We start from the raw sequence: 12,891 nt of genomic DNA on the forward strand, positions 1-12,891 counted from the left end.
GCATCCTTCTATGAAATCCTTCTCTCCCTTGAAGCCATAACCTTTTTCATGCATATCTTTGGCTATAAGTTTAAAGTTGTTCTTTTTACTTTTAAGTAGTTAGCCTTTTTAGAATTAATTTTTGAACATTAATGAGTTAATTGTATGAAATATAAACCCAATTTCTTTTTTGTTTGTCTGTCTGTCTTGGATAACCCATTGTCTTCACACAATTATTTAATGTTTTATCCTTTCCCCAGTCATCCAGAGAGTAAGTTCTGTCATATAGTCAGCTTACTTATTTATAGGCACTAATCTATTTGGGGGCTCTCTGTTTGGTTAGGCTATTTGTACATCCTTGAGCCAATATCAAATTGTCTTAACTTAGATTAAGATTCAGTTTTTATTTCTGGATGGACTAGTCATCCCACACTTTTTCTTTTACTTTCTTGTTCTTCATCCAGCCTGTTTCTATATCAAAATAGTTCTTGCTTTGAGAAACTTTATTTCTCAAGAAAGTTGTCACCAGTTTATATCCTTCCCCCAAGAAAAGGGATTATTTCTCAACTCTGAGAGACCACAGCCTTAGAAGAAATTATCTTACATTATTCTGAGTTATTTCACTAGTGCCAATAAATCTCAAGCATTGCTTTCATCTATAAGCAAGCATTTTGCTCCCAAGAGTAATTAACTCATTGTAGACCACATCTAAGACTTCATAAATCGAAAACACTTGGCCCGGAGCTCCTTGGTGAATTTATATGACAAATATTCTGCTTTAATGGAGGACAGCCAACATAAAGAATGGTGCTTCTTCTCACAAAAACATATGCCTTATTATGAAGAGATTTGGCTGGTTCACAAAAATAACTAAGGTCTGGAAAACAGTGTTTGTAGCTCTACATCACAGGATGGTCTTTAAGGACATGTCAAAGTTAGTTAGTTTTTTACTTCTTCATTCATGCATAGTGATTTATTAGATACAAGATTATGTGAAGAAAAGGACATGGTTGAAGTTGAAATTTAAGTAGTTCAGCAAAGTCCAAGTATCAGAAGAAAGACTATTTCACTATCAAGTACTGAAAGGGTAGAATCCTTCTGGGTAATAAACTTGCCATACTTTGGTCTCTGGCCCTTTCAGACTTAGCAGTTCAATATGTTCAAAAATAGACAGTAGATTTATCTTTAAGAAATGAATTCATATTTAACTTTTTTTTTACAAAGGCTGATATATAACACAGAATGGCAATTTATTAATTAACAGTTGGCACAGGTTTTGTAATATTTGCCACATCAGATCAGCAACATGTTTGTGAGTATGGAATAAATTTAATCAATTATTAAATAAATAATTATTGAAAATTATTGTGAGCCAGGTATGATCAGAAAAAGTTAAATTGGTTGTGTAATTTGAAAGCTTAATAATGTCAGGTGTATCAGTCATCTACTACTAAGTAACAAAGCTTCCCAAACAAGTGATTTAAAACATCAGTGATCATTTATTTGGCTCCCAAATCTGTAATCAGGGAAGGACTCAGCAGGGACTGCATGTCTGTGTCCTACACTTTATCAGCTGGAACAGAATGAACACTGGGCAGGTTCTGAGGCCTGGGGGCTGGAATTCATCTACAGGTTTACACATTCCCATATCTGAGAGCTGATGATGCGTGTCTGTCATGCTAGCAACTGGAGCTTTTGGCTGAGACACCTGGAGGTGGTCCCTTCACAGGGCTGCTTGGCTCTCTAAGGATATGATGGCTCTGTTCCAAGAGAGAACATCCGAGAGTAAAAAAGCGGAAATGCATGGCAGTAACTTAACACTGTGCTCTCACTGGCAGGGCAAGCAGTTGTGAAGGTCTTCCTAGGTTTAAGGAGAGGAAATGTAGACCTGGACACTCTTTGAGAGCAGTGTCACAGTAACATTGTAAAAAAATTATATATGTAATTTCCACATATATGAGATGAGACATTGATGGTAGCCATCTTTGGAAAATACAATCTGCTACATCAGCTGTCAGAATCTAATGTATCCATCTCTCCACATTGTGATATAACTGCTATTTAGGTAAACAAATGATATTCTTGCCCCATTTGGGGGGGGAAAAGCATGTTATTAACTTTTAAATGGGTAGATTGCACATTACTGAATTGGATCTTTGGCTATGAGTCATTTGAAAAATACATAGACTAGTGGAAAAGGTAGTGGGTAAATGATCAACAGTTGTAAGTATCAGTCCCAACTCTGTTATTACCTGCGAAACTTTAGACAATATCAACCTTTCTGAACCACAGTTTGACAATGAGGTTCCTTTTACTTTAAAATCATGTGACTTACATATACAATTTGACGACTATCTTATTCCTTTAATATATTTTCATTTATTCTTTCTTTTAAGGAAATATTTAGGGAAAAATTGTCAAGAAGAATGGTGTCAAACCTGCTAGCAGATGTAAATTTTAAAATCTACAATCCACTGTAAGTCAGAAAACCTTCAAATGGTGTTGTAAAATTTTTATTCTGGCGTTTAGAGAAGAAACCAAATTCCCACTAGCCAATAAAGAATACAAGGTGGGGCAAAAGCAGGTTTACAGTTGTTTATATGGAAAATAATGCAATAATTATAAATAATATAAGAATAAACTCTGTGTTTCCCACACTCACAACTGTAAACCTACTTTTGCCCCACCCTGTATATTTAAAGAAATCTAGATCATTTCTACTTTTACTAATAACATCTTCTCTTAGAGTAAAGAAGACTATAAAGGTAATTTTAATAAATCAGCAGTGTCCCTTACTAATCCCTCTAAAGAGGAATATACTAAGCCTCCTTTGACCTTTTGGGAGCTGGATAATTCTTTGTTATGCATGGGTGTCCTGTGCATTGCAGGCCACTTAGCATCTCTGCTCTCTGCCCATCAGATGATAGCAGCATCCCCTTTCCCTCTTGTGACAACCAAAAATGGCTTCACACATGACCAAGTGACTGCAGCAGCAGAATCTCTGCTGGGAAAGCACTGCTTTAGTGTGGCATGCTGACATTTTGCAGACTTGCTCTGCTCATTCATCTCAGTACATAACCCAGATTTTGAAAATGCAGTGAGTCCTGGGCATTGTGGCTGTTCAAAACTGTAGAGCAGTGATTTTTGGTAGTTGTAGGTTTAGTTTCCAAGATTCTGACTTAACTGATCCAAGATGTCACATAGGTAAGGTTTTATTGTTCTTGTTGTTATTGTTGTCTGTTGGCTTGTTTGTAGCTCCAAAGTTGATTCCAATATTCCATGAGGTATAAGAAACAGTGCTTTAGAGAAAGCAAGCATCTCACGCTGAGCCTTTCATTTGTGGGCATTTGACTGCCACCAAAATACTGAGCAAGGATAAGATTTGACAACATTCCAGTCTTTTCATACCAGCAATAGTCACTCCAGTCAATCTCAGGTGTCATCTGGTCAATGTCCCCTACAGGAAAGGATACAATTAGAAAGACACAATTATCTATGGATTCAGAGATCAATTCTAAATCTGGAGAAGAAATGGGAAGAGATCTGTATAATTAATCTGACAAAGAGAACTAATGGAAGAATTGAAATGCATAACAAATTAATGACAAAGATAAATACTTCTTATGGTTGTTCTTTGTGTGAGAAGACCCTATTACTGACAGTGATATTGATATCTATTGTTATGGGCAGTGTTAGGAAGGCAGATGTGATGCGTGCTTAGTAACAGGGATTACTTTCAATAGTGCCAGTAATAGCATTGTGCATTTCTATGCCCGTTATAATCATGTAAGACTAAGATGGATTTGATAAGAAGTGGCCTGGGAAAACCTCAGAGCTTCCCTAGTGTTTGAAGTTTCAAAACAAGCATTTTATTTGTCAGAGATTCTTGGAAGAATTTTTCAAGTAGAAATCAGGAAAAGACTATGCTAGATACAAATTAAATTATGCCAGTTCTCCAACCAGGTAGAAATCTCTTAGTAATGGCTGGATTCTGGCTGCCAGAGGCCACTAAGAAGAGGTAACTTTTTTGGTATTTAGAATTCTAGAATCTTTTGGTTGAGAGGTAGAACATTTAACAAAGGTTATGAAGGTAAATGGATCACAGTGGCAGGAACACAGCATTTCAGAGGAAAAAAGGAGCTAGGGCATCTTGAGAATAATAAATAGTTTGTTTCATTGTGGTGCTCAGGCTGTCTGGTGTTCAAGGGAAATGCCTGTTTTAAGCAGGCCGTTCCACATTCTCCTCAATGCCCTCTCCACCCTCTCACTGCGTCAGTCCCCGCACAATAACAGCAATGCCAGAGGTACTCTTCAGAAAAGCCCCAAGTTCATACATTTCTCAAAGAAACAGAAATCTGTGTGATAATGAAACAAACAGAAACACCTCATCCTCTCTGTACTTCCCTGAAGGCAAAGCACAACTCACATACCATCATCATCCCTGCAAAGAACAAATAAATTTCTTCATGTGTGCTTCAGTGGGAAAGGCCAAGTCAGTCCATAGATGATCTCTCAAGTGAGGATTCTAAAAATCACAACGATTTTGGTAAATAATGTACTTTAATTATTACTAGGTAGTTATCAAAGATTTTAATGGCATAAGAGAATGAAGATAGAAGTTGTATTGAATTCAGGTTTTCCTCCAGAAATTGCAAGGTCACAGTTTTGATACCAACTCAAGGGCTACTTTATCTATGGGTGAAGGCAATCTCATAGACCTGATGCTGTTGCCCCTAGGAGGAAATTCTCTACTCTGTGTCAACTTGTTTTCACTCTATTGTCCTACTCACAGCCCTGAGACAGAGAACAGAATGTGCCCCTTCAACAATGTCTGGAAAGCAGAAAATCTTTCATCCTTGTCCTGTCTTGGCTCTGGTTGTCTGCGTGCCATTATTAAATTAGCTACATCTTATTGTCCTTCAGTTACTAAACTGGGATTGACAAGACCCTCAAAGATGTGTTGTTACTAAGAGTACTAAGTTTCTAGGACCAAAAAAAGTATTTTTAAAGTCAAAGGGCTATGCATCCAAATTATAATGAGAGCTTAAAGTCTTGGTTGCAGTAATTCTGTTTTAAGGAATTTTTATGATGATATATGCAATTCCATTATTTTAATGATTATAATGTTAAAAGATGTTTCAGACAGCAACAGGGATCATTTTTGATTGAGCATTTTAATAATTACTAATATTCAGATGGTCATTTGTGCACACACAATACTTTTAGAGATATCTGATCCTTGAAGTCATATGTGAAGGGGCATGGACATATTTTTATGGTAAATAACGTGTGGCTTTTGCCACTTGCAGACGTCTACCTAGTAGTAAGTCATCACCAGGAAAAGAAAATTAGGGCCAAGAGATGAAGAATTTGATATTATTTGTTTGTCTATATCCACCAATACCTGAATGTCTACTTACTTTGCTACACTTTAAATTATATAAGAAAAAGTCGTTTTCTTATTAATTCAAATTAAATTGTATTTCTGTGTCCTGCAACCAAAAATATCATGACCAATACATTATTACCCTGATCTAAAATATAAAGAGGAAACTGAAGTTCAGAAAGATGAAGCAATTTAATCATTGTCAACAAGACAAAGGGAGAGACAAGACTTCAATCTACTGACTCTTGTGTTCTTTTTGCATGTACCCAGCTGAGCTAATAATATCTGATAATGTCTGATAAACATGCAACACATCTGTTCAGGAAGTTCTTCCATTAATCAACCACTAAATATTTCCTGAGCTTCCTCCCATGATGATAAGTATTTCTGCTAAATTTAAGTTAGGCTACTTGCTCTCAAGTCACACACGCACAATCCAATTAGGGAACAAGGTCTATGCAAAAGAAGCCATCAGTTTGCAAAGAGATAGTGCAACAGTATGTGCTAACTAATGGTGCAGGCCATATAAAAATTGAGAAGGTTTGTGGAAAGGAGCTTGGTGGATGTCAGGGCTCTTCTAGGGATGTTACAAATACTCGATTCTAATTTGCATAAGGAAAATAATTTCCTTAGTTAAATTACTAGAAAGATCAGAGTAAAGTCGGCCTTAAGAATGATTCTGTCTTGCCCTGGCTGGTGTGACTCAATGGATTGAGTACCAGCCTGTGAATTGAAAGGTTGCCAGTTAGGAAACCAGTCAGGACACACGCCTATGTTGTGGGCCAGGTCACCTGGTTGGGAGTGTGCAAGAGGCAACTGATCGATGTTTCTCTCACACACCCATGCTCTCTCCTCTTTCTCCTTTCCTTTCTTCTTCTTTAAAACAATAAGCAATAATTAAAAAAAAAAAAAAAGAATGACTCCGTCTTATCTAGTTTATCTCTTCTCTCTCCTCAGCTATCTTTTTTTCCACAGTGGATTGATTTTCTCCACAAAGCAGATTGACTTAATCCAGCCAGCCTCTGGCATAGAAGGGGCTCATCAACACAGCTTGTGATTAGGAAAGAAAAGGCCCATCAAAGCAGCTTCCATTCACAATTTTTAAGGAGAGACTGGTATGTAGGCTAATCACTGTGATGAGGAGTGTGTGGAAACTTAGCCAGTTTCTAGCAGAATCAATTGTCATTCGCTATGGTCATGAGATGGAAACTTATTAGTTCCCATTGATAACAGAGTGATGGGAAGAAGGAGGTGGGAAAACAAGGGGGTGAGAAGTTTGAGAGTGTTCTTCCCATTGGAAGAGAACAGTCGTGGGTTTATAGAATAACAATTGTCAACCACAGCTAGAGAAGAGAGGGAGAGACTTGGGGAGGACTGAGACAGGTTTTAAAGGATGCAGAGAATTTAGAATTGTACAAAAGGAGACTATCTGGCCAATCTAAAATCACCTCTGCTGTGACTTAAAATAACTAAACATCATAGCCAAAGGGAGAGAAAGGATGGAACCTGGGAGAGAGCCTTGACAGAAGCAAAAATTCCCTACTGAGAAATGCCAGTTGTTACTAATTCCTCCTTATGAAAACAGCCACACATGCTCACTGACAGAGGTTGAGGGTGAGGGAGAATTCACATCAACAGTTCTTTATTTCTTAGTCAAACAATAAGTTGATTTACTTGATTTAAATGATACTTTCCTTTTTCTAGCCGTGAAGTTATAGACAAATGTTCTTATTTATGTATTTTGGTGTAATATGAAGTTACAGTGCCTAGGAAGGGCCCCCACCTTACCTCACCTAAACTCAAGTCAAATCCGTGTTTTAATCTCCCAGCTCTCAGGAGCATGGTGGCCACGTAGGTGGTGTTGACGAGAGCCATGGGATGTATTGTTTGCAATTTTATATTTAGTTAGAAAACTTGGAATTAATTCATAACATTGTTTTTAATCTTACCTCCAGCCCCCAAGAAGTAATCCTAGTAAGACTTGCATTAAGCCACCCAAGTGAGAACTCTTGCAGAGGCAGGGACGATGTTGTGGATACAGTGGGAATAGTATTAATACATGAGAGATTAATCTGCTTCATGTAGGCTGGTATTGGCCTCTCAGCACCTTGTAAAATATTGTTTCTATGAGAAAATGAAATTTCGGTTGCCTATTGGCTGAACAACTATATAAGCAAGGGATTCTCTCTAGTAGGTGACTAGATTGCTGGAATGGGGCTGGAGCCTCAAGACCAGGCACAGGAGTTTGAAACAGGAGGGAAGGAGCCATGGGAAGTGTCCAATTATAAGAGTGACAAAATGAGATCAGTATTAAGGCCCTCTTGGACAGGTCAAGTCATGAAGGCAATTGGATGAAGAGGCTGCATTGAAACGGTGGCCTTTAATCTTTCTTCCTTTTTCTTTCTTTCTTTCTTTCTTTCTTTCTTTCTTTCTTTCTTTCTTTCTTTCTTTCTTTCTTTCTTCCTTCCTTCCTTCCTTCCTTCCTTCCTTCCTTCCTTCCTTCCTTCCTTCCTTTATTCCTTCCTTCCTTCCCTTCTTTCTTCCTTTCTTTCTTCCAAGAAGGAATCTAAATATATAGAGTCTTCACAAAGGTCATTAGAAATCTCTTTGAGGAAAAAAAAAAGACCCTTTGTTTCTCTATGACATGATGAAGTCATGTTGTCTCTAGCTTATGGATAGTAATTCTATGCTTCCTTTTTCAATGGGGGAAACACAACCATAAACAGAAACTTTACTTTGGGGCCATGCTTCAGTTAAAATCTTACTAGGTCAGTGGACACTTGCTCATGCAGAAATAGAAACAGTGGTGGTTTAAGAAGAAGCGTGTCGGTTCAGTTCAATACAGCTCAGCAGGAAACGGTTATTAACAATTCCTGTATCCTTAAAATTGTTTCCACCAGATCCTAAAAATAGTGGAAGCACCTGAAAAAATAAAGGTCTTTATTTCTTTGGAAATATTTATTTCGTGATTATAGGTGAGGGTCTCATTTCTATAGCTTCTATCAGACACAGAGTTTTGTTGTGAGGCACCAGGCCTGCTATTTACCTTTGAATTCCTAGAGTAATCATCCATGCTTTATTGCTCTGAAATCAGTGCATCAATAATTTATCATAAATTTATGCATTCATATTATGCATTCATATTAATTTCCTATTGCTGTTGTAACAAATTACTACAAAAGAAATTACATTCCTTCTGGAGGCTCTAGGGGAGCATCTATTTTCTTCTCTTGCCCAGCTTCTAGAAGCTGTCTATAGTTCTTGGCTCACGGCCCCTTCCTCTGTTTTTAAACCCAGCTCTGTAGCATCTCAAAACCTCTCTGAACTCTGCTTCTGTCATTGCATCTCTAACTGATCTTCCTGCTTCCCTCTTTCCCTTATAGAGACCCTTGTAATTGCATTGGATGCACCTGTATGATCCAGGCTAATCACCCTATGTCAAGGTTCTTAACAACATCTGCAAAGTCCCCTTAGCCATATTGGTAAAATAGTCACAGGTTCTAAAGATTAGGATATGAACATCTTGCTAGGGAGGGGACATTAATATGTTTACCACACTATTTATTTATTTTAAGTGCTTACTCTACTGACCCCAGTGAAGTGATACTGGGGGAAGAGTATGTGAATTCTTACAGTAAAATAATCCATGTGATTAAAGAAAATGTATTGGGATACTTGAAAGGTACAGCATTCTCATAAGCAGTTGGTTTGGGGTCATGATTTCAAGGAGAGGGTGGAGTAGGAAAGGGATGTGTAGAGGCATCCATTCTATTTTGCTGTACCTCCTAGCTCTGAATGAACAAGGAACAGGACTCCTTTGTCTTCCTCCTACCTTGAAGGACACCTAACATCCCTCCTTTCTTGCCTTTCTCCACCCCTGTGCATTAAGCTGAACATTTAGAGCTATTTCTTTGGATATTTTCAATCGGTTCTTACAGTTCTTACAGAAGTCAGCTGGGTTTCTGCTTTTATGACTGAAAGTATGTGCTATATTTTTTAAGAGACACACACTTGGCAGTTTCTAAGCCAGTGTAATTCCACAGCCGAAGAAGGGAATGTATTAACCAACAGAAGTGGGAAATAATGCCCACATCTCTCTGCACACCAGTGTTTGATCATCCATGGGAGACTGATTACTCAATGTTGGAAATTCATAGCCTGGGTCAGTGGTGGGCCTTTGTAATGCTTCACCACATGGCCCCACCTCCGGGTCTGCACAGTCAGGAGGTGAAGGTAGTGACTGTAGTTTAATATTTCTTGTCTAAGAAACATTTAAAAGACACGGTCCTAATGTTAACAGAAGCTCAAATGATGCCTCTATAGTTATTTGACCTTGAGCAAGATATTGCCATTGTGCATCTGCTTTCTTATTTGCAGAAAAAGGCGATGCCCATGGACAGTGCCCTGGAGCCCTTTGATACTCTTACTCTTACATCACCAGTATTTTTGTTACTATAACAATAAATAGAATCATCTTAGAGTCCTGAAGTCCTGTGTTGGAAGTTATAACAACCAATAGGAACACATAATTCATTTTTATAGTTTTTTCACCTGCATATATATGGGTGCATAGTTTCATTACAAATAAGTTCTATTATTAATTGGTGAAACCCTGTATCTCTGGAAGTGTGATGATGACAGATTTATCACTTGAGAAATTAAAACCTAATTGGTGCGGGCTTGCAGATAGTTATGGCAGATAGAGGTCAGGTTAGACACTCCCCCTGCCAAATTATCTAATGAAATAACTGAAAGTAAAAGTACATTTTTGAGAAAGAAAAAAGAAGCAGAAATTCAACTATGATCACAATTCAATATTGTCAGTTTTAAGAGGTTTTGGCAAGGAAAGAAAAGATTCAGAAGAGATTCAGCATTGTTCCTAAACTTTACTTGAAACAGGACTGACTAGTGAGCCAGACAAACCTTAAAAATAGTTATTGCCCCAAAGTTTGATACAAAAAGGCTACTAGACAGTATGCATATATATTTTTTTCTAATACAGTATGAGAAATGGCAGGAGAAATAGCAATGTCTACTGGATAAAAACAAAAAACCACAGTGGACTCAGAAATTCCATGATCATTTGGTAGGATAATTTGAATCTTAAGCTAACTCTCAATCACGGACAATACTTCTACCACCACTACTACTACGTAGAAAATTGATAACTTATCATTAAAGGGAACTAGTTCTAGTTGTTCTTACTTTCCTACCCAAATGTCTTCAGAACATGAAAAATGAAGCAAACTTAAGCCCAGCCCTCAAGCTATAGATTAGATGGGAAGACAAACATGTCTTAAATGAGGTAGGAGTAAAGGAAGACCAAGGAAATCCAACCACACTATATAAAATCAAATAAATCAGCTGGAAAGTAGAGCCTGCAATAGACAAAAGCAAAATTAAAAGTAGCCTTATAGCAACTTTATAAGTATTTAGCAGAAAAATGGATAATAGGAAGAAAAACAAAGGAGTAAATGGATGAAGGAACTATTCTAAAAGAAAAGAAAATAAAAAAGGAAGTAATTTTCCATGAACTAATTATGGTTTAGAATAAAAAGAATGTGAATTCAACAAATACCTGGATGAAAAAATAATGGAATGAAATAAAAATAGAGATTGAAGAATTTAGACAACAAATTGAGAATAAAAATGATTCCATGCTAAACACAATGAATTAACTGTGTAATGAATTAATTGTGTAATGCATTAATTGTGTAAAACATAACAGAAAACAGACTAAACATGATTGACAATAGAATTACTGACTTAAGGAAAGTGTTGAAATAATTACAAAATAAAATGGAAGAATGATTAAACAAATTCCAGAAAATAAATATTATGGAAGGCAGAGAAAATGATTAAAGATAAGGAAAATTGCTATCCCATAAATATTCCTGATAAGGAACATAATAAATGTAACAGTCATTCAATGAAATGCCTTAAAAGGTGAGAAGAATTTGATCTGCGAATTTAAAAAAAAAACTAATTTGTTTTAGAAGAAAAGATAGATTCACCATAATTGACACTTGGACAAAACTAGGTAAATGTACACGGCATTTAGATAGCAGAAGAGGGAGATATTATTCTGACTTGAAACTTTTCCACATCAAGTTCAAAGCTAGAATATAGAAGTAGAGTCTACACAATTCCTAGAGAAGGAAAAAAAAAAAAAAGAAGTGATGAGTATGAGTGCTATGCCCATTCCAGTTGTCATTACAGGATAAAGTACAGGATAAAGATATTATACTTTTTTTTTTTTCTTCTCAGAGGCTGGGAGTAAAATCTTTAGAATGTGCCTTAAAATAAACTGTTCCCTACCCTTGCCCATTAAGGTTCATTCTCTATTCAGTGATTCTCAACCTGCCTGGTTTGGTGAAGGACAAAGGTGCACTGCGTGACCAGTTATTCTTGGGCTGGTAGGGTTGGCTCAGGAAAGGTATCGAAAAGAACCAGGGCTACCTAGGAAAGACCTAGGAAGGCCTTAACAAGGACAGAGCTTGGATGTTATGAAGAAGAATGTAAGTTAGACTTCCTGACAGTGTTAAAAGGACCGGAAAAGTGAAACATTTCTATCCTTCGATCTTGAGAAGAGGCTCTTTGTCTCCTTTGAAATAAAAAGGAGGAACACCAGCAGGATGCAAAGATAAAAGTTCGGATGACCTCAGGAAGGTGACTTGTTGGCCTCTCACTTCTCGACAACTGGTACACACACAATCCCCAATTCCCATTCTCCATACTAAACGAAGTTATTTAGTAAACTTACTACTCTTTAATGGAGGATGGGAGGGAGGGGCTGTCTGGCGGGAGTGGGGTTAGGGTGTCAGAAGCGCATCCCCCTGCCGGATAAGTCAGCTCTGGCCTCCTGGATCTGGCTCTGCAGCTCACAGGCAGCATCCTCACAGTCGTGAAAAGTGGCCACACGATAGCCCACAGTGCCCCATGCATAGCAGCCAGCAGACACCAGCAAGGAGGCAGGCAGTGGCCAGAGGACCTCCCAGCAGGACGAAGGCAGGCCCAGGCCTAGGGCCCCCATGGTCAAGGCCGCCCGGCGGAGCCCAAGAGCACAAGTGCCCAAAGCCACTGTGCTAATTTCATCATGGTCGCTCTGCCAAGCATTTCCCGGTTCTGCGCGGCTCTAACGTCAGCGTGCGGAATTCTCCCTAGGTTTGCGCTCTGCCTTTCCGCTGCCTTCTGTATTATACATTCTTAAACATGTAAGAACCTATAGCCATACGCACAAAGTTCTTTATGGAAGAAAAATACATTGTGAGTTCTTAATAATTTAGAGATATTTTAATGACCTTGGAAATGCAGATAATGAAGAAAAAGGGTGGTTGAACATTAAATTCATAGAGAAATACAATTAAGAAACAGTGGGAATTATGATCATAAATAGAATATATATGTAATTATTACTGTGAGAATGCATGAGTCCATGCACATATATGTCCTTAACAAAAATTAAGGGCTGAGAAGAGAAATTAGGAGGAATTATAAGAGCCTAATTTCATCATCATTTATACAAA

At 37.7% G+C, this 12,891-nt stretch overlaps 1 pseudogene; it reads right to left on the reverse strand.

Annotated features, from left to right (window-relative positions):
* Nucleotides 1-12,185: 12,185 nt before the first annotated feature.
* Nucleotides 12,186-12,463, reverse strand: LOC129088081 (dolichol-phosphate mannosyltransferase subunit 3-like; annotated as a pseudogene).
* Between the last annotated feature and the right edge of the window lie 428 nt (nucleotides 12,464-12,891).

This window comes from Pteronotus mesoamericanus, unplaced genomic scaffold (assembly GCF_021234165.1).
Source record: "Pteronotus mesoamericanus isolate MK-2021 breed Mesoamerican mustached bat unplaced genomic scaffold, CSHL_Meso_final scaffold_54, whole genome shotgun sequence".
In the NCBI taxonomy this organism is placed as follows: domain Eukaryota; kingdom Metazoa; phylum Chordata; class Mammalia; order Chiroptera; family Mormoopidae; genus Pteronotus; species Pteronotus mesoamericanus.